The 25,139-nt window shown below is 34.9% G+C and overlaps 1 non-coding gene across 1 annotated transcript; it reads left to right on the top strand.

Moving 5' to 3' along the window:
- The first annotated feature begins 3,866 nt into the window (after nt 1-3,866).
- On the top strand, nt 3,867-3,977 carry LOC140876844 (small nucleolar RNA R71). The gene has a single exon (XR_012149076.1). It is a non-coding gene; the product is annotated as a small nucleolar RNA R71 (small nucleolar RNA).
- Nucleotides 3,978-25,139: the final 21,162 nt, after the last annotated feature.

The raw sequence follows: 25,139 nt of genomic DNA, 5'->3' as shown, positions 1-25,139 counted from the left end.
CTAAAATATAAGTGAATCCAAAAGATAATGGAAATGGACCCATAAAATCTATTCCCCAACTGTCAAATATTTCAATAATCATGATTGGATTTAAAGGCATCATGTTTCGTTTTGAAATTGAACCCATTTTCTGACAATTTTCACAAGATTTGCAAAATGAATGTGTATCTTTGAATAAAGAAGGCCAATAAAATCCACATTGAAAGATTTTTGCAGCTGTTTTCTTTGACGAAAAATGACCTCCACATGCCTCAGAATGACAAAATTTAATGACACTACTTACCTCATTGTCGGGTATGCATCGTCGAAAAATTTGATCAGGACAATACTTAAACAAATAAGGATCATCCCAATAAAATTTTTTGACCTCTTTCAAAAATTTATTTTTATCTTGTGAACTCCAATGAGAAGGCATTTTATTTGTCACAAGAAAATTTACAATATTAGCAAACCAAGGCATAGTAGTAGCATAAAATAGTTGATCATCCGGAAAATTTTCATTTATTGGTATTTCATTTTGAGATGATTCAAAAATTATTCTTGATAAATGATCGGCTACTACATTTTCTTTTCCTTTTTTATCTTTTATTACAAGATCAAATTCTTGTAACAACAAAATCCATCTTATTAATCTTGGCTTAGCATCTTGTTTATTTGATAAATATTTTATGGCAGAATGATCAGTGTAAACAATAGTAGTAGAACCAATTAAATAGGATCGAAATTTATCTAATGCAAACACTACTGAAAGTAATTCTTTTTCAGTTGTTGAATAATTGATTTGAGCACTATTTAATGTTCTACTTGCATAATAGATCACATAAGGTTTACCTTCTTTTCTTTGTCCTAACACGGCTCCTACAGCATAATCACTTGCATCACACATTAATTCAAATGGTAAAGACCAATCAGGAGATTGTAAAATAGGTGATGTAGTTAAAAGATTAATTATTTTTTTAAAAGCAGTTTCACATTCTTGAGTCCATTCAAATTGTGCATCTTTTGTTAAAAGATTTGAAATTGGTTTCGATATTATGCTAAAATTTTTTATAAATCTTCTATAAAATCCCGCATGACCCAAAAATGATCGAATTTCTTTTATCGTGTTTGGTGATGGTAAATTAGCAATAACATCAACCTTAGCTTTATCAACTTCAATTCCTTTTTCAGATATGACATGCCCTAACACAATTCCGGATTTAACCATGTAGTGACATTTTTCCCAATTTAAAACAAGATTTTTTTCTTCACATCTTTTTAAAACTTCTTCCAAATTTTTAAGACAGTTTTCAAATGAGTTTCCAAAAACAGTTATATCATCCATAAAAACTTCCACAAATTCTTCAATCATGTCACTAAAAATACTTAGCATGCATCTTTGAAAAGTAGCCGGGGCATTACATAAACCAAATGGCATTCTTTTAAAAGCAAAAGTTCCGAACGGACAAGTGAAAGTAGTTTTTTCTTGATCTTCTAATGATATTGGTATTTGATAATACCCCGAATACCCATCAAGAAAACAATAATAAGGATTACCTGCCACTTTCTCTAAAATTTGATCTAAAAATGGTAACGGAAAGTGATCTTTTCTAGTTGCATCATTTAATTTTCTATAATCAATGCACATACGCCAACTAGATGGAATCCTAGCTTGTAATAATTCTCCCTTTTCATTTTTTATAACAGTGATGCCTGATTTTTTTGGTACTACTTGTGTTGGACTTACCCATTTACTATCCGAGATTGGATAAATAATTCCGGCATCTAATAGTTTTAAAACTTCATTTTTAACAACTTCTTTCATGTGTGGATTTAATCTTCTTTGTGGTTGTTGATATGTTTTAGCATTTTCTTCCAAATGAATTCTATGTGTGCAGATTAAAGGATTTATACCTTTTATATCTTGCAAAGTCCATCCAATTGCATTTTTGTGTTTTTTAAGTAGTGTTATTAAATCTTCTTCTTGTTTTGGTAAGAGGGTAGAAGATATTACAATAGGATATGTTTGATTTTCACCAAGAAAAGCATATTTTAGTTCTATTGGCAAGGGTTTTAATTCAAGTTTTGGATGATCATTTTCTTTTACTTCTTCAAGTTCATTAATTTCTTCAAATAAATTTGATTTAAAAACATTTTTTGAATCAAAACTTTCCACTAAACAAACTTCAGATTGTTGATTTAAGTTTTCTTGGTGTATATTTTCTTCCACAATTGTTTCTATTGCATTATCATCTTCATCTTCATTAATACTTGGTTGTTTACATAAATTGAACACATTAAGTTCTAAAGTCATATTTCCAAAAGACAATTTCATTATTCCATTTCGACAATTAATTAAAGCATTTGAAGTTGCTAGAAATGGACGTCCCAATATTACTGGAATTTTGTTATGTACTTCTATTGGTTGTGTATCCAAGACAATAAAATCCACAGGATATATGAATTTATCGACTTGAACTAACACATCTTCTACGATACCTCTAGGTATTTTGATTGACCTATCGGCTAGTAAAAGAGTAACAGATGTAGGTTTTAAATCTCCCAACTTAAGCTTTTCATAAACTGAATAAGGAATTAAATTCACACTTGCTCCCAAATCTAACAAAGCTTTTTTAATTTTATTTTTTCCAATAATACATGAAATTGTTGGACAACCGGGATCTTTATATTTCAAGGTAGAATTATTTTGAATAATAGAGCTTACTTGCTCCGTTAAGAATGCTTTCTTCTTTACATGCAATTGTCTTTTTACAGTACATAAATCTTTTAAAAACTTTGCATAAGAAGGAACTTGTTTAATAGCATCTAATAATGGAATATTTATTTTTACTTGTTTAAAAACTTCATAAATATCAGAATCATTTTTTTGTTTTTTATTATTTACTAATGCATGAGGAAAAGGAACATGTTTATTTATTTTATCATCAATTTTCTTAATCTTAGGACTCAAAGTATCATCTTTCTCGAAAGTATCAAGATTTTCATCCTTACTCTTTGAGTTTGACTGATCTTTGTTTTCATCACTATATGGATCATTAACTATTTTACCACTTCTAAGAGTAATAACAGATTTTACTTGATCAAATTTTTCTTGATTTTGATTTTTAGGATTAGGTTGTGGTTGAGATGGAAATTTTCCTTTTTCATGAATATTAAGTGCAGATGCAAATTTTGCAAGAGTTTCTTTCAAATCATTCATAGATTGAATGTTTTGAATATTGATCGACTCTTGCTTTTGAATGTATGCATGAATTTCATCTTCAAAATTTTTTCTTGGAGGTGGAATATAAGGAGCATAACCTTGATGATTTTGGTTATTTTGAAGAGGTTGTTGTGAAGGTTGTGCATTATTATCGTTCCTCCAACTAAAATTGGGATGATTTCTCCAACCAGGATTGTATGTTTGTGAAAAAGGATCTAATGTTGGTTTTTTAAAATTGTTAACATAATTGGCTTGTTCATGGAGACATTCTTTAAATGAAGGCAAAGTAGGACAATTTTTTGTAAGATGATCATGTGTGTCACATATATGACAAACAATTTCTTGAACACTTTTTAATTGATCACTCTTTTTCATTTCTAATGACTCGATTTTTCTTGCTAAAGATGCAAGTTTAGCTTGAACATCTACATCATCTTTAAGATGATAAATACCACCCCCATTTGTTGAATTATTGGTTTTACTTGGTGGTTCAATTGAGCCTATATTATCCCAATTTTGAGCATTTTCTGCTAATGACTCCAAATATTCCATAGCTTCATTTGGGTTTTTATCTTCAAAAGTTCCATTACACATGAATTCTATCATTTGCCTATCTTTAGGTATTAAACCTTCATAAAAGTGAGAAATTATTCTCCATATTTCAAAACCATGATGTGGGCATGTATTAAGTAACTCTTTATATCTATCCCAACATTGATAAAATGTTTCCCCTTGTTTTTGAGAAAAAGTTGTAATTTGTCTTTTAAAAGAGTTTGTTCTATGGGAAGGAAAAAACTTTTTTAGAAATTGTTGTTGCATTTCTTCCCATGATCTTATTGAACTTGATCTCAAATTTTGCAACCATGTTTTAGCTTTATCTTTTAAGGAAAAAGGGAAAAGCTTTAATCGAACAGTATCCATGCTACAATTTTGATCATTATAAGTGTTGCAAACCTCCTCAAATTCTCTTAAATGCAAATATGGATTTTCAGAATCTAAGCCATGAAAATTTGGTAAAAGTTGAATGACTTGTGGCTTAAAATTGAAATTAGATGCATCAGGAGGAAAAACTAAACAAGATGGTGTACTAGTTCTTATTGGATTCATATGGTGCCTAAGTGTTCTTGGTTGTTCATGTTCTTGATGATGATTATTATTATTATTATCATCTTGATTATTAGAATTATCGTCCATGTTTAAAATATTTTCAGTTACTCGAACAAGTCTACCACTTTGTTTACGACTCCAAACAATCATACAATTAAAAACAACATACTATTTACATAATAACAAAATTAAACTTAATTTATACCTCCCCGGCAACGGCGCCAAAAACTTGCTACAACTTAAATTGTAATTCACCCAAGTGTAGGTTGTCTGCAAGTAATATACTCGTGAGTACGAGATCGATCCACGGAGAGGATGTTGTAAGTTTAATTTTAGCAATAATATATTATAGATGAAAATATTATTATAAAACTTCAAATACACAAATTATAAAATTGTCAAGGTTTCAAAGGTTCATTGTTGGTTTATTTAAGATTGCTTAATAAAAATAAATAAAAGAAACTAAAATAAAAATAAACATAAAAGAACAATGAAATATTTAAACAAGTATATCATATAATATAGTTCCCACTATATTAATATCAGATTAACCGATATTTAATACATGGTACCCATAATATATATATAGATGAATAAATATAAACATAAAAAGAACAATTAAATATTTAAACAAGTATATCATATAATATAGTTCCCACTATATTAATATCCACCGATATTTAATACATGGTACCCATAATATATATATAAATGCATAAATATAAATTGACATAAAAGTAAATGTTAGATCAAATCACAATATTTTATTTAGAACAACCGGCAGAGCCACGCTATCGTCTAAATAAAATATATGACTTTATGTTAGATGCGATAAAGTAAATGTTAGTTGCGGAAAAGTAAAAGTTAGATGCGAGAAAGTAAATGTTAGTTGCGGAAAAATAAATGTTAGTTGCGATAAAGTAAATGTTAGATGCGATAAAGTAAATGTTAGTTCAAATCACAATATATTATTTAGAACAACCGACAGTGTCACGCTATCGTCTAAATAATATATATGACTTTATTATAAATAGATACATATATTTATAGTATATAATTATTGTAGTAATTATTGTATCATATTTGACAACAAATCAAGGTAACCACATTCAAGGTACCAAGCATTTGATGTAAATAGATAACAACAAATCATCCAAAATTATACCTACAAATAAAGATCAATTAGTAAAAATAAAAATAGAAAAGAAAAGAATATACAAAATATAGACAATCTTACTTGACCAACAATGAAACCTTTTCACCTTGACATAAAAAGATTTAGCTTTCCATGAACATGAAACTCAAGAATAAAGATAAAAGAAATTTCATACTTGAACTTGAGAAACTTGCACACTCAAACTTTTATTCTCACACACACAATATTTATTTTACAAATGAAGAATTCTCTACACTCTTGCACACTACAAAGCTTATACAACACATCTATTTATAGGCCAAATGAGAGGAAGAGTCCAAGGCTTATTAAATGTGAAATAGTAAAGTTGGTGGGTGCTTGTCTCCTTGAATGTCAATACCATGACCCAACTTTAATTGGCATGTTTGATGCCTTAGACCACCGATTCAGCCTTTCTTTTCAACATAGAACACGTAGGATATTTTGTGTAGATGTGTTTGGACAACTCATTCACCCCTTTGGATAAAATATGAAATACTTATGATATTTTTACTCCAAGCTGGTCATAGTAAAAGTAAATCTATCTCCATTTTGATGTTTTATTATTTTGATCATCTTAATGAAGTTTTTGGAATTTCTTGTCTTCTACAAAGTTGAAGATGCCTCTTTTGTGATTCTACAGGTTTTGAGATTACTCCATTATGACCACTGTAGCTTGAGTAATTTTATTTTTACCAAACCTGCGCAAACCATAAAATACAACATTTTAGTAAAACATTTAAATATAAACACATAACACTAAAATAATACAACTTCATAATTTTAATTAAACTTAAATTTTAAAACACACTTTTTAACATATAAATAATTACAAATTTTAAGTTTCATCACGGATCAATTTTTATCGGAGCTTAAAGAGGAGCAAAAATGGCGTGTGAAGCTTCTGATTTCTTTTCCCCCTTAATTCTGCTGATTCACGTGAGAATCAGAAGGAAAAACGTGAAGTTTAGATATATATTAGTTTATTTGCAGTTTAGTCCCTGAACTTTGGCCTAATTGCAATTCAGTCCCCAGACAAGCGATTTAATTCAATTTCAATCCTAAATAATTTAAAAATATTAGAATTCAAGTCTAAACTCTAAATATTCTCAAATGAAATATGCTCGAATTAAAATTAAATCATTTCGGACCTTATCGCATTTTAGTCCTTGAACTATTCAATATTTGCAAATTGGCCGTTGCTCGGATTTCATCCTCAAATTCAATCTTTGATATTTATCATCTTGGAATTCACATCTTAAATTCCATAAATATCAATTGCAAATATTTTTAAACTTTTAATTTAAGAATTCCGGATATCAAAATCTTAAAATCCGAAAATACTCAAATTAAATATTTCTGACCCAAAATTGAAATTTCTAATTTCCATAAATTCTTAAATTCATCTTTTCCCTTTTATTCGGAATTTAAATCTTAAATCCCGTAATTAAGAACTTAATATTTTCGGGCCTTACACCAAGCAAAGCCCGCATGTTCAGAAATTAATATAAAATTCATCATGACTCAAATTGATAAACCAGTTTTACCAATGTGTGCAGAAACGTTTTCTGCATATTTTAAAATCAAGATAAATTTTCTGAATCCGAATTCAGTGGTTTCCAAAAACGGCATCCCCATGTCATTTTAGGAAATCTCCCTCCCTCTATTCATTAATAAGAAGTCCTACTTCTCGTTCGCTAAATTTAACTATCTCAACGGGGATTAAAAATCTATTACTTGTGTGACCCTCAATGGTTCAGGGATACAGCTAGCCGTGGGCTCACAACTCCTTGTGACTCGGAACAACAATTTTCGATTTGCCCATCAAATCATGGTAAGAGCGCTAGCAACATCGCCCCATGATTCCCTAGGTATCACTGATAGTGCCTGCAAGAACCAATGGGTTTTGATTAGCATACAGTACGGTCCCTTCATCCATATATCCCGATCGAATCAACAATCATTGGTATATTGAGAGTCATTCGAGATTCGATAACTATGCAATACATCTTGAAGATCAAATAGTGACATCGCATGTGCAATTAGGAAACCAAGTAACCTAAAGAACATCATGTACTCTGGCCAGAGATTTGTCACACTAATATCTCCTCAGATCGCATAGGATATCCATGCTCGTAAGTGTGTGGTGAATCCTAGACAACAAATTAAGCATTGACTTCTATATGTGTCATAACTGTACCCGATCTTGACACCTGATGACCCTCATGGAGCCGGTAAACGAGTCAAAGTACAGTACTAGCATATAGAGTCTCCATAATGTTTCAAGTAGTAAGGACTAATGGTGTAAAACCAAAACCACGAACTTATCCACTCAATTAGTAAAAAACACTTGGAAAGTCCGAATAGGGTAGTTCAATCATCCATCCGAGGAATATCCATTTGCATGCTTCGAACATCTCTATGTTCCATACCAATGAAACGTGGTACTTGGTATCGCAAATACTATTCTCAATCTCGAGCGATCCTTATCCTTATTGTGGATGGCTCAATTGACTAGGAACTTGTTTAGAATATACAATGATTACAAGATGTGTTTCATGATAGTCATCCATATCTATTATCACATCTTACATGCACTTTAGTATATTCAAGGTCTTTATCTAAACATCGTACAGTACGTCACAACATAACAATATGATAAAAGATAAAGTAAATGACAATAAAGAGTGTAAATTATATTAAACAAAGATTGTTTACAAATAGAGTGATAAAGGCCCTTAGCCATAAGTTGGCTAGCAGGGCACCCACTCTTTCAATTTTTGAATCAAGATGACTTTTTCTTGTTCCTATAAATAGAGACCACAAGCCAGTTGGAGAACCATCCGACTCACAAGAACTTTCAATAACCCATATCGTGCTATAGAACAACTGAACACCTTCGGTTGTTCACATACAATCAGAGAAGAGTTCTTAGCTTACATTCTAGATCATAAAAAGAGCCGAAGAACATTGAGCACACGCTTCAAGAAAATCAGATTTTTTAGGATCATATTGTGTTAAGTGTTGAGTTACAAACTTTGTATTCATACAGTTGAGGTGATGCAATTCTGTGTAATCTGATTCAGTCAAGGGCTGAAACAGTAGAGTGACTAGCTAGGGGTCTCAGCTATAGGCAGTAGGGTTAGTCCTAGCTGAGGTGGGTTGTTTATTCAAAGTCTTCTAGTGATAACTTCTGAAAACAGAAGGGGCGACGTAGGATCAGTTGAGTCTCTGAACATCCAAAATCAAATTCACGTGTTGGTTATTTTATTTTGAACACACACACATCTAGTGGAGTCGCTTTGATGCAAGTTCAATATATCTCTCAGTTGACCTTGTTTCGCACATTCTTAAATTTATTGGTTTACTGCTAAGGAGAATCAGAGGAAGGAGAGTTCAATGGCTTACACTTCTGAACTCACTATTGAATCAGTAGGCGACTGATTCAACGTTTCATTACTAGAACAGTAGCAGTTCATTATTCGTTCATCAGTAGCACAACGATCCTGACAAGTGGGATCAGAGCGAGGTTCCTTTCTCGCCTCTAAACGATGCATCAAATGGCAGAACATCATGTTCAGAACCCTCAAACAACTGCAATTTCAAGAAGATCAAGGCTCGACCTACTGTTAAGGATATTTGACAGAAACTGATTCAGTGAAGAATAGCAGATGCTGAGCAGAACATAAGCCAACAGACCAATTTACTGATGAACCTTGCTGCTCAGATTCTCCAACTAGCTCAAATATTGACAAGACAACCCTGTGCTTTACATTGCATGATGATCAAGCATATACAAGCACTTTTCTAAAGCAGAAGTTGACAATTAGAAGACCAGAATCAATATTGGAAGGGAACTGGAGTGAGGGGGAATACCAGCCTCACTAACTCTGCTAAGGACAACACAAATCTAGAAAAACATCAATCGCTCATTTCGGCTCTTGACTAAACTTTCTTATATCTTAACTTTTAATTTCGGAATTAATTTTTCAGTTTGCTTCACTTATATATGCTCTATTATTCGATTTTGTGCAACTTATATTCATACAAAATTGGTATTGATCGCTAGGAAAATGCTTGCATAAAATAAAAAGGAACAACTTAGTTAAATAAATATAGTTATTATTCATAAATTATTATTTACAATTTCAATCTCCCACTCTATGTACATTATCTAGTAGCTCATCCAGGTGCACATTTCACCTGAATGGAACCCAACATAGAGTGAGAACAGATTCAATATCTGAAGCTCTTTCATGAGCATCAAAAGACGAACACTCTCAGCACTGTAGACGCCCTCAAATTTGGTCATCTCTAGTCAAAGCTTGTACTTCTCCAGCCTTATCTTCTCCTTCGGAAAGAGAAGTGCAGCATTGCGAGATTGGAGTATCGATATTTTAGCCCGGAGAGATTTTGTCTTCTACGAGACAAAATCATCATATTTCTTCTTTCTAGCTTGCTTCAATCTCGGCAGAAATTTTTGTTAATCTTATCTCCTTGTGTGTATCTGGACTTCTAGCTAGAGCACTCATTTTATATACGTATTCATGGTATACCAAGAGTCGCACATAAATGCTCACTCTTTTCAATGACATGACAGGTACATCAGGAATGTGAAAAGACACCCTGATGTTGGAAACTGCTATGACAAGAAAGATTCTATGGAGTCTAAGAAATCTCTAGACTATGGATAGGATTCAGGATGGAAGAGACAATATTCAATGGAAGAAGTTAAAGGCAACTAGACAGTGTTTAATCAACAGTAGCCAAAGAGCGGATGACACCAGCAGAAGCCTATCTGCAGCGCTATCAGAAGCAGAATTCAAGGAAATTTCAAGACTATTTGGAAGACATCCTTGGCATAACTTTTAGCAGAAGTAGTAATGAAGGGGGAATGATAGCAGAACAGAAGCATGAAAAAAATATGTTAATGATATATTGTGTGTATATTCTTAGGGATTTGATTTGATTATATCCTTGTATATCTTTTTTTAAATTAGGTATTTATTTGTGCTTATCTAGTCGTGATAGACCCTTCATATTGTTGTATATATACACTTTTCTGGTGATTAATAAAATTATTATTCACACTCAAATCTTTTATGGTATCAAAGCCCTTTGGCTCACGCCTATCAACCCTACCCTAAGCAATGGCCGCCAACACCTCTGTCACCCTCACCGCCACTAACGTGGCAGCCCAAGCTCCACTCAAGCTCACTTCCACAAACTATCCTGCATGGAAAATTAAATTCCAATATCTTCTCATCGGTTATGATCTCATGGGCTTTGTTGATGGCTCCCGGTCGTGCTCGACCCCTACCATCACCAACAATACTGCCACCATCTCCAATCCGGAGTATCTTCTCTGGGTTTGGCAAGATCAGTTACTTCTCAACGCGGTCATTGGTGCTCTCTCAACCCACCTTTATCCCGTTCATTGCTGCGTCCAACACATCTCTTGATGCATGGGTGATGCTTGCCAAGACTTATGCTTCTCCTATCCGGGGTCTCATCTTACAACTCAAGGCTCAAATTTCGAATCCCGTCAAAGGCTCGAAATACATCACTGACTTCATGCAAAGCATGAAAGTCACGATTGATGCTGTCCTACCTACCAGTTTAATCCATGGACTCACCAAGTGTGCCTCCTCCACCCAGACCTGCCTATATTGCCCCTCAAGTTCATACAGCGGCTGTCCCTTTGGCCATTCCAACTCCGACTGAATGGCTGTTGGACACGGGTGCCTCTCATCATGTCACTACCAATCTCGCAAATTTGTCTCCGCACGCTCCCTATAATGGTTCGGATTCCATTGTTGTTGGAAACGGCACTGGTTTGTCTATCACACACTGGAACTCTTACCTTACCGGCTTCCCCTCACCCCTTTACTCTCCCCAATACTTTATGTGTTCCCTGTATGTGCAAAAGTCTAATCTTGGTTTCTCAATTGTGTGGCACTAATTATGTTTCTGTTACCTTTTTACCTTTTGGCTTTCAGGTGAAGGATCTGCGCACGGGGGCCATTATTCTCACGGGACCTTGTAAAGATGGCATTTACACCTGGCCGCTTCCTCAGTCTGTTGTCTCTCCACACTCGGCCTTCACCTCCACCATCGTGCCCCTTTCTTTGTGGCATTCTCGTCTTGGTCATCCCTCCCCTGATATTGTACAGCATCTCGCTTCCTCCAATGTTTTTTCCATTTCGTCTCTTTCCGCGTCAAATTTTTATTGTTATTCTTGTCATATTAATAAAAGTCACAAACTTCCATTTTATACTTCTACTCTTACTTCCTCATCACCGCTTGAATTAATATTCTCAGATGTCTGGATGTCATCGGTTGTGTCCGATAATGGGTACAAATACTATGTTATTTTTGTTGATCATTACTCAAAATACATATGGTTTTACCCCTTACAGCGCAAATCAGATATCTTAACTATGTTCCCAATATTTAAAGATCTTGTCGAAAATTTCTTTCATAAGAAAATTATCTCACTATACACTGACAATGGTGGAGAATTCCAAGCTCTTAAACCTATCTTAGCACAATCAGGCATCTCCTATCACACCACCCCACCTCAAACCCATAATAATATTCTGATGGTGAAGAAGAAGAAGAAGAAGAAGAAGAAGAAGAAGACCAGGAAATGCAAGCTATCAAGCATAAATAATATTCTGAGCGTCGTCATCGTCACATTGTTGAAACTGGACTTACCCTCCTCCACCAAGCATCCCTTCTGTCGACCTTCTGGCCTTATGCTCTAGCTACTGCCACTTAACTTATAAATCGCTTGCCCAAAACCAATCTCTCGATGATATCTGCTTTTGAAAAGCTATTCCTTCGCCCACCCAACTTTGCTAAACTTCGCGTCTTTGGTTGTCTCTGTTATCCGTGGTTACGTCCATACACTAACCATAAGCTTGATCCTCGCTCTTCTGCATGAATCTTCCTTAGGTATTCTCTCACTCAAAATGCTTATATCTGCCTTGATATATCCTCCTCCAAAATCTTTATCTCTCATCATGTCCGCTTTGTTGAGTCTGTATTTCCTTATAAAAATCCTCCGCCTTCTGTTCCTCCTGACTCTGCTTCAGCGCGTGACCCGAACCCCATCTTGCCTCCCGTGTCCTTGCTACCCACTCCTCCGCCCCCGGACTCTGTCACGTTTGCTATTGTGGCCCCTTTTCATGATCCATCACCACCGCCTGCTTCATCCTCTTCGTCTTCTATGAACACACATTCTATGACGACTCGCTCCAAAAATTGTATCTCAAAACCAACCCCAAGTATTCTCTCACTGTCATTATTCTTCTAGTTTTATCGCTTGCTGTTCAATGGGGTTGGGCTTTACGATAGTTAGATGTGAATAATCTATTTCTTCATGGTTCTCTCAGTGAAGAAGTTTTTATGGCTCAACATCTGGGCTACCTGGACCAGAATTTTCCTGGCTATATCTGCAAGTTGAACAAGGATATTTATGGTCTTAAGCAAGCTCCTCAGGCTTGGTTCCAGGAGCTACATTACTTCCTGCTACTTCTTGGCTTTCACGGTTCTCGGGATGACTCCTCTTTATTTATTTATCAACATGAGGACCGTACTGTCTATTTTCTCGTGTATGTGGATGATTTGATCATTACTGGAAGTCATGCATCGCTTGTTACTAAAATTATTGAGAAACTGGTGTCGTGATTCTTTGTCAAAGATTTGGGTCCCTTAGAATACTTTCTCGGTGTGGAGGTTCTTCCGTCGTCAAATGGTATTATTCTTTCTCAATGATGGTATGTACTTGAAATTCTTACACGATTCAATATGCAGAATTTGAAATCGGTCAACACTTCTCTTGCCACTACTGGGTCTCTATCTCTTCATGATGGTGCTTCTGCGACTGATGCATCCCGGTATCGACAGGTGGTTGGCAGTCTATAGTATCTCCTACTCACTCGACCTGATATAGCCTTTGCTGTCAACCATTTATCTCAGTTTATGCACTCTCCGTATGAATTACAATGGGGTGCAGTCAAACGCCTGCTTCACTACCTTCATGGGACTCTCGCTTATGGACTCCTTCTTCGTCCCTCCTCTGCTCCCTCTCTTCATGGTTTCACTGATGCGGACTGGGGGGAAATCCGGATGACCGTTGTTCCACTGAGGCCTATGTTATTTTTTATGGGGCTAATCCGATTTCCTGGAGTTCAAAGAAGCAGAAATCTATTGCTCGCTCTTAAACTGAGGCCGAGTATCGTGTTGTGGCTTCGGGAGCTGCTGAAATTTATTGGGTTTGCTCCCTTCTTCGAGAACAGGGTATTTCATTGTCATCCATGCCGGCTCTCTACAATGACAATATTGGTGGAACTTATCTTTGTGCTAATCCGGTTTTTCATTCCAGAATTAAACATATTGCCTTTGATTATCACTTAATCCGCGAACTTGTCCAAAGCAAGAAACTTTGTGTCTCGCATATTTCCTCAGCTGATCAGCTTGTGGATGCCTAGACAAAACCTTTATCCAGTTCTCGGCTTCGCAGCTTAATTTTCAATATTGGTGTTATGTGTTGAGTTACAAACTTTGATGCATACAGTTGAGGTGCTGCAAATCTCTGTAATCTAATTTCAGTCAAGGGCTTAAAACAGTAGATTGACTAGGAGTCTCAGCTGTAGGAAGTAGTGTAAGTCCTAGCCGAGGTGGGCTGTTTAATCAAAGTCTTCTAGTGAAACCTTCTTAAAAAAGAAGAATGGGTGACGTTGGAGCAGTTGAGTCTCCAAACATCCAGAAACAAATTAATGTGTTGGTTATTTTCTGTTGAACACACACACACATCTAGTAAAGTCGCTTTGATGCATGCTCAATCTCTCAGTTGACCTTGTTCCGCACATTCGTATGTTTGTTGGTCTACTGCTAAGGAGAATCAGAGGAAAGAGAGTTCAGTGGCTCACACTACTGAACTCACTACTGAATCAGTAGGCGACTGATTCAAAGTTTCAGTACTAGAACAGTAGCAACTCACTACTCGTTCATTTCCAGTAGCACAACGATCCTGACACCTCGTTTAGGCACAATTCAAATCAATAATATATTTTATGTTTGCACATGTTTTTTAAGAAATTCTTGTCCCAAGTTAAGAAAATATTTTACCATGTGAGATTTTTAAGGGGTTTTTTTTTTAAAAAAAATAGTAGAAATAATTTTTATTTTTTGGTATGTTAATTAAAAAATAATAATTATTTTTTGAAGCTATATAATTATTTTACAATAGCATGTTACACTTAGATATTATTTGCAATCTCTAAAAATAAGTGATTATATATTTTTTCTTAAAAAATTTATAAAAAAAAAAATCTATAAGAACTTATTGTTAAAGGTTCCAAACACTACCTTAGATGAACTGTCCTCTTCTAGAATAAATTCTCCTATATCTTGTAATTTGGTTTTTTCATAAATTGTTTAATTAATTTGGAGCTTATAAATTATGTGATCTTATTTTAAAAATTAGATAATATTTTTTTTCATTAATATAAATTAAAAAAAAGATTAACATATTTGGTATTTTAAAGTCTTTTTACTATCATAATTATGAAAAAATTACACAATACCATAGAAGTAGTTATATATATAAGGGTAATGTGCAATGTAAAAAAAAGATTAACATATTTGGTATTTTAAAGTCTTTTTACTATCATAATTATAAAAAAAAAATGACACAATACCATAGAAGTAGTTATATTTAAGGGTAATGTGCAATGTAAATATGTGATAAATTTATGCAGATATTTTGGTGTTTTAAAATATTAGAATACGATTTACAACGAAAATTAGGCTGACTCAATTTTTTTTAACAGTGAATTTTGGCATCTTATAAACTCCTTTAAAAAATGTTTACCAAATACAATTTATAAGTATTTAGTCATCTTATTTTTACTATATAATCTCTTTTTTATTTTAAAAAATAAAATTTCAATTTTCGTTTGGAATATATTTTCCATTTGAAATTTTGATCTTCTCTATTGTGAAAATTGATTCTAGTCAATTGTATTTCAATTTTTTGTAATTTTAGTCATTTTTCATAAATAGTATTGATGTGACACGTGAGTGATATGACCAAGTCAGCACCACATCAGAAAAAGGGGTCCAAATTGCAAAAATAGAAAGATAAAAAAACTGAAATTTGACAAAATAGAAGACCAAAATCACAAAGTAATTGCACAAGACCAAATTACAATTTTCTATTAAAAAAATTTATGCAAGTTTAGTCAAATATTCTCTAAATATTGTAATGCCAATTATTCAATTTCTCAGGTCATGATCTTCAAAATTTCACGAAGAAGTGTATAGGATTAAAAAAAATTATGACAATATAATTCATCACAAAGAAAAGAAGAAAATATTGTAATTTTGTCAATGCAATGGTATTAATATACAACTAGCTCATTCCAGCTAATGGTGTTTCATCAGTTCTATGTGTTCTTTTAGCTTGATAAAGTCTAAGCAAATAAAAAACTTCAAGCTTTATATATAATATATATTTTTAATAAATCTGATTAATAATTAATTCAACAATTCAAAAGAATTTAATAGATGTAACACATAGGATTCCTAGCTAAACTTTAACTCCAAAACTTAGCATATGTCTTATGTTGTGAAGATGTTTAGCTGTTACCTTTGCAGACAAATAGACGGCTAAATTACGCGTTAATGATACCTTACTCATACTTTTGACTATTTCTTAAGAAACAAAGTTAGCAAAATTGTAGTATTAAGACAGCTAACTAATTATATTAATTATCATGGGATTATTTTTAAAAATATAGATAATCCTAAATTAAATTCTAATCATTATAAATAAACCATGATAAAAAATTGACGAGACAAAATCAAAAAACATCTGTGAAAACAACGCGACAGACTCCCTTTTGCAAGCTAGTTTGAATTTTAATCCTTGCCGACTTAATACATTTTGGAAGGTAAAATATAAATTGTTAGAAAATTTTCTTAGTTTGTTAATGCCATCGTACAATTTCGTTATAATCGTTATGCTAGTTATATTTAACGAAAATTTCGGTACGGTATCAATATAAAATTTTCTTATACCGTAATTTTCTATACGATATACGGTATATGTTTTTCACTACGGTATGATAAGTCACTCCTAACGGTGAAGATCACTACAAGAAAAAATGGATTCAACCACACAAAAAATACTGTTGGAAAAACGTGTTCAGATCAATTAAGAATTGATACCCGATGCAGCGGAAGTTTAAAAATTTTTATTTTTTGATATGGAACGATTCCATATCATGGGTATCAAAACTTTACGATTAAATTATGCAAGTAAAAATAAAATCACAATTAAATTTTTACCTATTCAAGCAACGGTTTGATTATGGACACCAACAGAATTTAATCTGCTCTTCTTGTATATCCCGGGAACCGATGGCTTCACGATCAATCTCCGGAATAAGGTCCACAAACAGAAAACAGAAACCCTTTGATTGATTGCACTAGAAATCAATTAGATGTTTATCGATGAGAATAAACAGATTTGATTTGTTAATTCAGAAAGTGATTTTTCGGAAAAATCACAGACCGAATTTTCTCAAAAGGGAGAAGGGAATTTTCGAAAAATCCCTTAGAAATTTATGTAGTGTTCGAAAATTGCAAGGAGAAATTCTTAAGAATTTCAAACCCTACATATGTATATATATAATTTCTAGACTAGATTAAGTTATAATTATGTTATGACTATAACTCCTTAGGGCCCATAATCCATAACTTAAGCCCAACAAGCCAAGCCCGTTATTATAGAAATTAATATAAAATTCATCATGACTCCGATTGATAAACCGATTTCACCAATGTGCACAAAAACCATTTCTGCACCTTTTAAAGTCAAGATAATTTTTCTGAATCCGAATTCAGTGATTTCCAAAAATGCTCATCCCTATGTCATTTTAGGAAATTCCACTCTCTTTAGTTAAGAAGTCCAACTTCTCTTTCATTAAATTTAACTCTTTAAATTTAACTATCTCAACAGGGTTTAGTAATCCATTACTTGTGTGACCCTCAATGGTTCAGGGATACAGATAGCCGTGGGCTCACAACTCCTTGTGACTCGGAACAACAATTTCTGACTTGCCCAATGAATCATGGTAAGAGCGTCTAGCAACATCGCCCCATGATTCCCTAGGTATCACTGATAGTGCCTGCAAGAACCAGTAGATTTTGGTTAGCGTACAGTACGGTCCCTTCATCCATATATCCCGATCGAATCAACAACCATTGGTGCATCGAGAGTCGTTCGAGATTCGATAACTATGCATTACATCTTGGAGATCAAATAGTGACATCGCATGTGTTACTAGGAAAACCGAGTAACCTAAAACACATCATGTACTCTGGCCAGAGATTCCTCACACTAATATCTCCTCAGATCGCATAGGATATCCACACGCAAGTATGTGGTGAATCCTTGACAACAAAGCATCGACTCCTATATGTGTCGTAACTGTACCCAATCCCGACACCCGATGACCCCAATAGAGTTGGTAAACGAGTCAAAGTACAGTACTAGCATATAGAGTCTCAATGATGTTTCAAGTAGTAAGGAATAATGGTGTACAACCAAAACCGCGGACTTTATCCCCTTGATAAGTGATAACCACTTGGAATGTCCGAATAGGGTAGTTCGATCATTCATCATATGAATATCCATTTGCATGCTTTGAACATCTCCATGTCCATTACCAATGAAACGTGGTACTTGGCATCACAAATGCTAGTCTCAATCTCGAGCGATCCTTATCCTTATTAGCGGACGGCTCAATTGACTAGGAACTGTTTAGAATATACAGTGACTATAAGATGTGTTTCATAATAGTGATCTCTCTTTATTCACTATCTCATCTTACTTACACTATAGTATATTCAAGGTCTTTATCAAAATAACAATAGTATATCACAATATAACAATATGAAGAAAGATAAAAAAAATGCCATTAATGAATGTAAATTATATTAAACAAAGATTGTTTATACATAGAGTTACAAAAGCCTTTAGCCATAAGTTGGCTAACCGGGCACCCACTCTTTCAATCTCCCACTTGCCCTAAAGCCAACTAGTCACACTACGCAATCCCATTGCTTCGCGATATTTGTCAAACAATGGTCCTGGCAAGGGCTTAGTAAGTGGATCACCGATATTGTCTGTAGAGGCCACTCTCTCGACAGTGATGTCTCCTCTTTCCACAATCTTTCGGATGATGTGGTATTTCCTCAGTACGTGTTTGGATCTTTGATGAGACCTTGGTTCCTTTGCCTGAGCAACGACATCAGTGTTGTCGCAGTACACCGGAACTGGACCAACAACTTCAGGAATTACGCCCAACTCTTGGACAAAATTCATCATCCAAACGGCCTCTTTAGCAGCAGCTGATGCTGCAATGTATTCTGCCTCAGTGGTGGAATCCGCTGTGGTGTCTTGCTTGGAACTCTTCCAAGAGACAGCACCGCCATTGAGCATGAATACAAATCCAGAGGTTGACTTCGAGTCATCCACGTCGCTTTGGAAGCTAGAGTCGGTATAGCCTTCCAATTTCAATTCTCTTCCTCCATAAACCATGAATATATTCTTAGTCCTTCTCATGTACTTAAGAATATCCTTCATGGCTTTCCAATGCATTTGACCGGGGTTGGCCTAATATCTGCTCGTGACACTCAGAGCAAAGGCTATATCCGGTCTGGTAGATATCATCCCATACATAATACTACATATGGCTGACGCATATGGTATGTGTGTCATTTTCTCTATCTCTTCATCAGTCTTGGGACACATAGACTTGGATAGAGAAACTCCATGACACATAGGTAGATGTCCTCTCTTGGACTCATCCATAGAAAACCTTTTCAATATGGTGTCGATATAGGTTGTTTGAGTGAGTTCTATCATTCTCAAAGATCTATCTCTATAGATCTGTATCCCTAGAATATAGGAGGCCTCACCCAAATCCTTCATCGAGAACCTACCTGATAACCATATCTTTGTTGACTGCAACATCCCTACGTCATTCCCAATGAGTAGGATGTCATCAACATAAAGCACTAAGAACGTCACCGCATCCTTAACTACTTTCTTGTACACGCACGGTTCCTCCGGGTTTTTTGATGAAACCAAAGTCCTTTATTGTTTCATCAAATTTCTGGTTCCAACTTCTTGATGCTTGTTTGAGACCATAAATTGATCTCTGAAGCTTGCATACCTTATGCTCGCTTCCCATGGATGTGAATCCCTCGGGCTGCATCATATAGATTTCTTCCTTAATGTTTCCATTAAGAAATGCAGTCTTCACATCCATTTGTCATATCTCATAGTCATACCATGCTGTTATGGCAATAAGGATTCTTATGGAATTGAACATTGCGACTGGTGAAATGGTTTCATCATAGTCAACTCCTTGTCTTTGAGTATTACCTTTTGCTACCAATCGTGCCTTGTAGGTAAGTACCTTACCATCAGGCCCAAGTTTTCTCTTGTAGATCCATTTACACCCTATTGAAACAATTTCATCGGGAGGATCTACTAAAGACCAAACTTGGTTTGTATGCATCGAGTCTATTTCCGACTGCATAGCTTCAAGCCATAAATTAGAATCCACATCAGAAATTGCTTCCTTGAAGTTTCTTGGATCACATCCAATGTCGGGTTCACTTTGATCCCCTCAAGAAGAAGACCATATCGAATAGGAGGTCTAGAAGTCCTCTCGGATCTCCTAGATATAGGCGTGTCCGTTAAAGGTTCTTGAGGTGTGTGGTCGTTATTTTGTATCTTGGGTTCTTCTCGAATTTCTTCGAGTTCCATCATCTTGCCTTTCTTATCTAATAAGAACTCCTTCTCCATGAAGGTGGTATTCTTCGAAACAAACACTTTTTTCTCATAAGGATGATAGAAATAATATCCGATTGAATTCTTCTGATATCCTACAAAATAACATAAGGTGGATCGACTATCCAACTTATCTCCCACTGTCTGCTTCACGTAAGCAGAACATCCCCAAATCCTTAAGTACGAATACTTAGGAGCTTTGCCATTCCATAACTCGTATGGAGTTTTATCTATTTCTTTAGTGTGGACATTGTTCAACAACAATACCGCCGTTTCAAGCGCATAGCCCCAAAACGAAGGTGGGAGCTCAGTGAAGCTCATCATAGATCGAACCATGTCCAACAAAGTTCGATTGTGATGCTCCAAGACACCATTCAGCTGAGGTGTCATAGGAGGATTCCACTGAGAAAGAATCTCATTCTCTTTTAGATAGCTCAAAAACTCGGTACTTAAGTATTCTCCACCTCGATCCGATCAAAGTGCTTTAATACTTCTACCTTGTTTGTTTTCTACTTCAGCCTTGAATTCTTTGAACTTTTCAAATGATTCAGACTTATATTTCATTAAATATAAATACCCATACCTCGAATAATCATCAGTAAAGGTAATGAATTAGGTGTGTCCAAATTTAGTACCGATACTAAATGGTCCACAGACATCTGTATGGATCAAATCCAACAGGTTTTGACTACGCTCAGGCTTCCCTTTGAAGGAGATTTAGTCATTTTTCCTTTTAGGCAGGACTCACAAGTAGGTAGAGAGTTAATATCAGACATATCAAACATGCCCTCTCCCACTAGCTTGTTCATCCTCCTTGAGGAAATATGACCTAGCCTAGCATGCCAAAGGTTTGCCGGGTTTTGACTATCGTTTTTCCTTTTATTTGTTGTTACCGGTTTATCAACATAATTAATTGGAACGTCTTTTAATTTTAAGTTATATAGATCGTTTTCAAGTTGTCCATTTCCAATCAAACATTCATTCTTGTAAATATTGCAAATTCCATTCACAAAATTACATGAAAAACCATCTCTATCAAGCATAGAAACAGAAATAATGTTTTTAACTAAATCTGGTACAAATAAAAAATCTCTCAAAAATAACTTAAAATTATTCTGCAAAACTAAATAAACGTCTCCCACTGCTTTGGCTTCAACTCTGGAACCATTTCCAAGCCTCAGCTGGGTCTCACCCATCCTAAGCTTACGACTTCTTATCATCACCTGCAAATCATTGCAAATGTGAGATCCACATCCGGTATCCAATACCCAAGAAGTAGTATTAAGTGAAACATTTATTTCAATGTAAAATATACCCTTTGCAGTTCGCAACTGCTCGAGGTATTCCTTGCAGTTACGTTTCCAATGATCGGGTTTCTTGCAGTGATGGCAAACTTCTCCAGATATGTTCACGTTTGAAGCTTTTGTCTTGGCCTTCTTTTGTGGTACAATTTTCTTGGGTGGGGCAGAACGTTTCTTACCCTTTCCACTTGGCCCCTTCTTGGAGTAAGAAGAGGAGCACACCAAGAGTACCGGTTTATCCTTCTTTAATGTGGCCTCATAAGACACAAGAATATTGACAATCTCTTCAAGGGTGGCCTCTATCTTGTTCATATTGAAGTTCACCACAAATCCTTCAAACGACGAATGAAGGGAAAGAAGCAACAAGTTTGCGTTTAGTTCATGCTCCAAAGTCAAATCGAGTGTTATCAATTTTTCAATGAGCCCAATCATGTGTACCCCATGCTCACGGACCGAAGTCCTATCTCGCATGCGGCATGTCATGAGCTCTTTGACGGTGGCATACCTCTCCGACCTTGACTGAGCTCCAAAAAGTTCCTTGAGGTGCATGTGTATGTCAGCAGCATTCACGGCATCCTCAAATTGCCTCTGGAGTTCATCAGACATTGAAGCTTGCATATAGCACTTGGCCTTGACATCATGGTCCCACCATTGATCAAGTTTTGCCAATTCTTCCGGACTTATATTAGCCGGTGCTTCCTTTGGAGGATTCTTTTCTAACACGTAGAAAATTTTCTCCAAGTTTAGAACAATCTTTAATTTATGGAACCATTTCGTATAGTTTGCGCCAGTCAATTTGTTTTGTTTGAGAATTGAGTATAGTGGATTTCGCGAATTCATTGTAATGAAATACAGAAAAGAAACAGACAATAATCAGTGATTGTTTAATTAATTTACTAAGACATAAAATATGGCGAAATTTAATTTTATGAATTTTACTCCCACAATTTTAACGATTTCACTACCCACTAGTGAAAACGGAAAACTTGTTTCCTTAGTGGGAACATGGAGTTCAATTGACAAACTATAGTCCCGAATAATATCAGCCAACCATAATTTTTAAAAGGTAGAGCCCAATTGCTTCCAAAGCAACCCCCATGTTTTTACCTCATGTCCAATAAGGGCCCAATAATATGACGCCGTTTAATGTGACATGTCAAGATGACCCATCAATATTAAGTTGTGATGGACGGTCGCCATGTGGATCCCCAATAATATGAGCCAATCCCAAGGGAGTTCCACCCAACTTACAATATGTGTTGATCCAATGTACATCTTTCCGACGAACGGGCCTCCCCCAATAATATGAGCCAGACCGTGCCCGCGGGTAGCATCTCATACATTGATCGTTGATGGAAGGTAGAAATATTTAAACAATATTTAAATTTCCTTTTATTTATCTTGATATCAATTTTAAATCATATTTAAAATGAGAGATTTTTAATTTTTGAAAATCTGTCTCATCATGCAATTTATGTATGCTTGCGGAATTCATACAATTTAGTCTAAACATGCATACATCAATAATATCATATATTATTTAAGGATGATCGATCCCATTATCTAATCGACCCGTGGTTTCCAATCACGAGTCTAATTCCAATCCTAGGTGATATGCAAGTATGCAATGCAATCCTATTACATTGAGCTTCCATTTACATTTCTTCGGTCTTTATCGTCTGTTGGGCCCACCATTGTCTTCAAATCTTTATCTCACACTAAGTCTAACAAATTTACAATAAATTTCGATGAAAAGTAGGGGATACATATTTAAGGGGTGGGAACGGGCCATAAACCAAACCCACTTTTTTATTACAAATGACAATTCAAATTGGGCTATAAACCAAACCCATTAATAAAACCCAACAACAATAAAACCAAATGTAAATTACCTAACATACACCTAAAAACTTGGTCATGACAATCGATCATCCTTTTATCCAATAATTAATTTAATAATTAAATAATTGGATAACATGCAATGGCATCATATTTAAAAAAAAATAAAATCAAATTTTATATTATCCTTTCATAAGATCATATCTTATCATAAATTGTACCAAAATAATTGATTTTATAAAATCTAATTTAACGGATAAAATTTACAAATTTTCCAAAAATATAAATTTACCCAAAAATCAATTTTAAAAATTTCGGACTCAAACAATTTGATCCGATGCCTCGTGGACCAATCAAAAACAATTTTCGATCGGACCAAAAACTAAAATTCCAAAATATTAAAATTTTAATTAAAAACTCAATTTTAATTTTTCCCGAACTGCCCGGGACATTCCCGGGCAGCCCCCTCCTCCACGTGGGATAGGGCTGCCCACGTGGAGGCGGGCAGATTCATCGCTGCCCTGGGCAGCGATCAAATTGTTACCCTGGGCAGCGATCAAATCGCTGCCCCGATGCCCCTGTTCCGTCAAAATTTTAATTTTTAAAATTCGTTTTGTTTTCAAAAAACCGAGGCCAAATATTTTTTACAATCGATTAATTTAATCGGTTTATCTGAGCAACCTGGCTCTGATACCACTGTTGTAAAAACGTGTTCAGATCAATTAAGAATTGATACCCGGTGCAGCGAAGTTTAAAAATTTTTATTTTTTGATATGGAACGATTCCATATCATGGGTATCAAAACTTTACGATTAAATTATGCAAGTAAAAATAAAATCACAATTAAATTTTTACCTATTCAAGCAACGGCTTGATTATGGACACCAACAGAATTTAATCTGCTCTTTTTGTATATCCCGGGAACCGATGGCTTCACGATCAATCTCTGGAATAAGGTCCACGAACAGAAAACAGAAACCCTCTGATTGATTGCACTAGAAATCAATCAGATGTTTATCGATGAGAATAAACAGATTTGATCTGTTAATTCAGAAAGTGATTTTTCGGAAAAATCACAGACCGAATTTTCTCAAAATGGAGAAGGGAATTTTCGAAAAATCCCTTAGAAATTTATGTAGTGTTCGAAAATTGCAAGGAGGAATTCTTAAGAATTTCGAACCCTACATATGTATATATATAATTTCTAGACTAGATTAAGTTATAATTATGTTAGAACTCTAACTCCTTAGGGCCCATAATCCATAACTTAAGCCCAACAAGCCAAGCCCGTTATTATAAAAATTAATATAAAATTCATTATGACTCCGATTGATAAACCGATTTCACCAATGTGCACAGAAACCATTTCTGCACCTTTTAAAGTCAAGATAATTTTTCTGAATCCGAATTCAGTGATTTCCAAAAATGCCCATCCCTATGTCATTTTAGAAAATTTTACTCCCTTTAGTTAAGAAGTCCAACTTCTCTTTCATTAAATTTAACTCTTTAAATTTAACTATCTCAACGGGGTTTAGTAATCCATTACTTGTGTGACCCTCAATGGTTCAGGGATACAGCTGGCCGTGGGCTCACAACTCCTTGTGACTCGGAACAACAATTTTCGACTTGCCCAACGAATCA

Source organism: Henckelia pumila, chromosome 1 (assembly GCF_033568475.1).
Source record: "Henckelia pumila isolate YLH828 chromosome 1, ASM3356847v2, whole genome shotgun sequence".
NCBI lineage: Eukaryota > Viridiplantae > Streptophyta > Magnoliopsida > Lamiales > Gesneriaceae > Henckelia > Henckelia pumila.
This window is presented reverse-complemented; position numbering and strand designations above follow the sequence as displayed.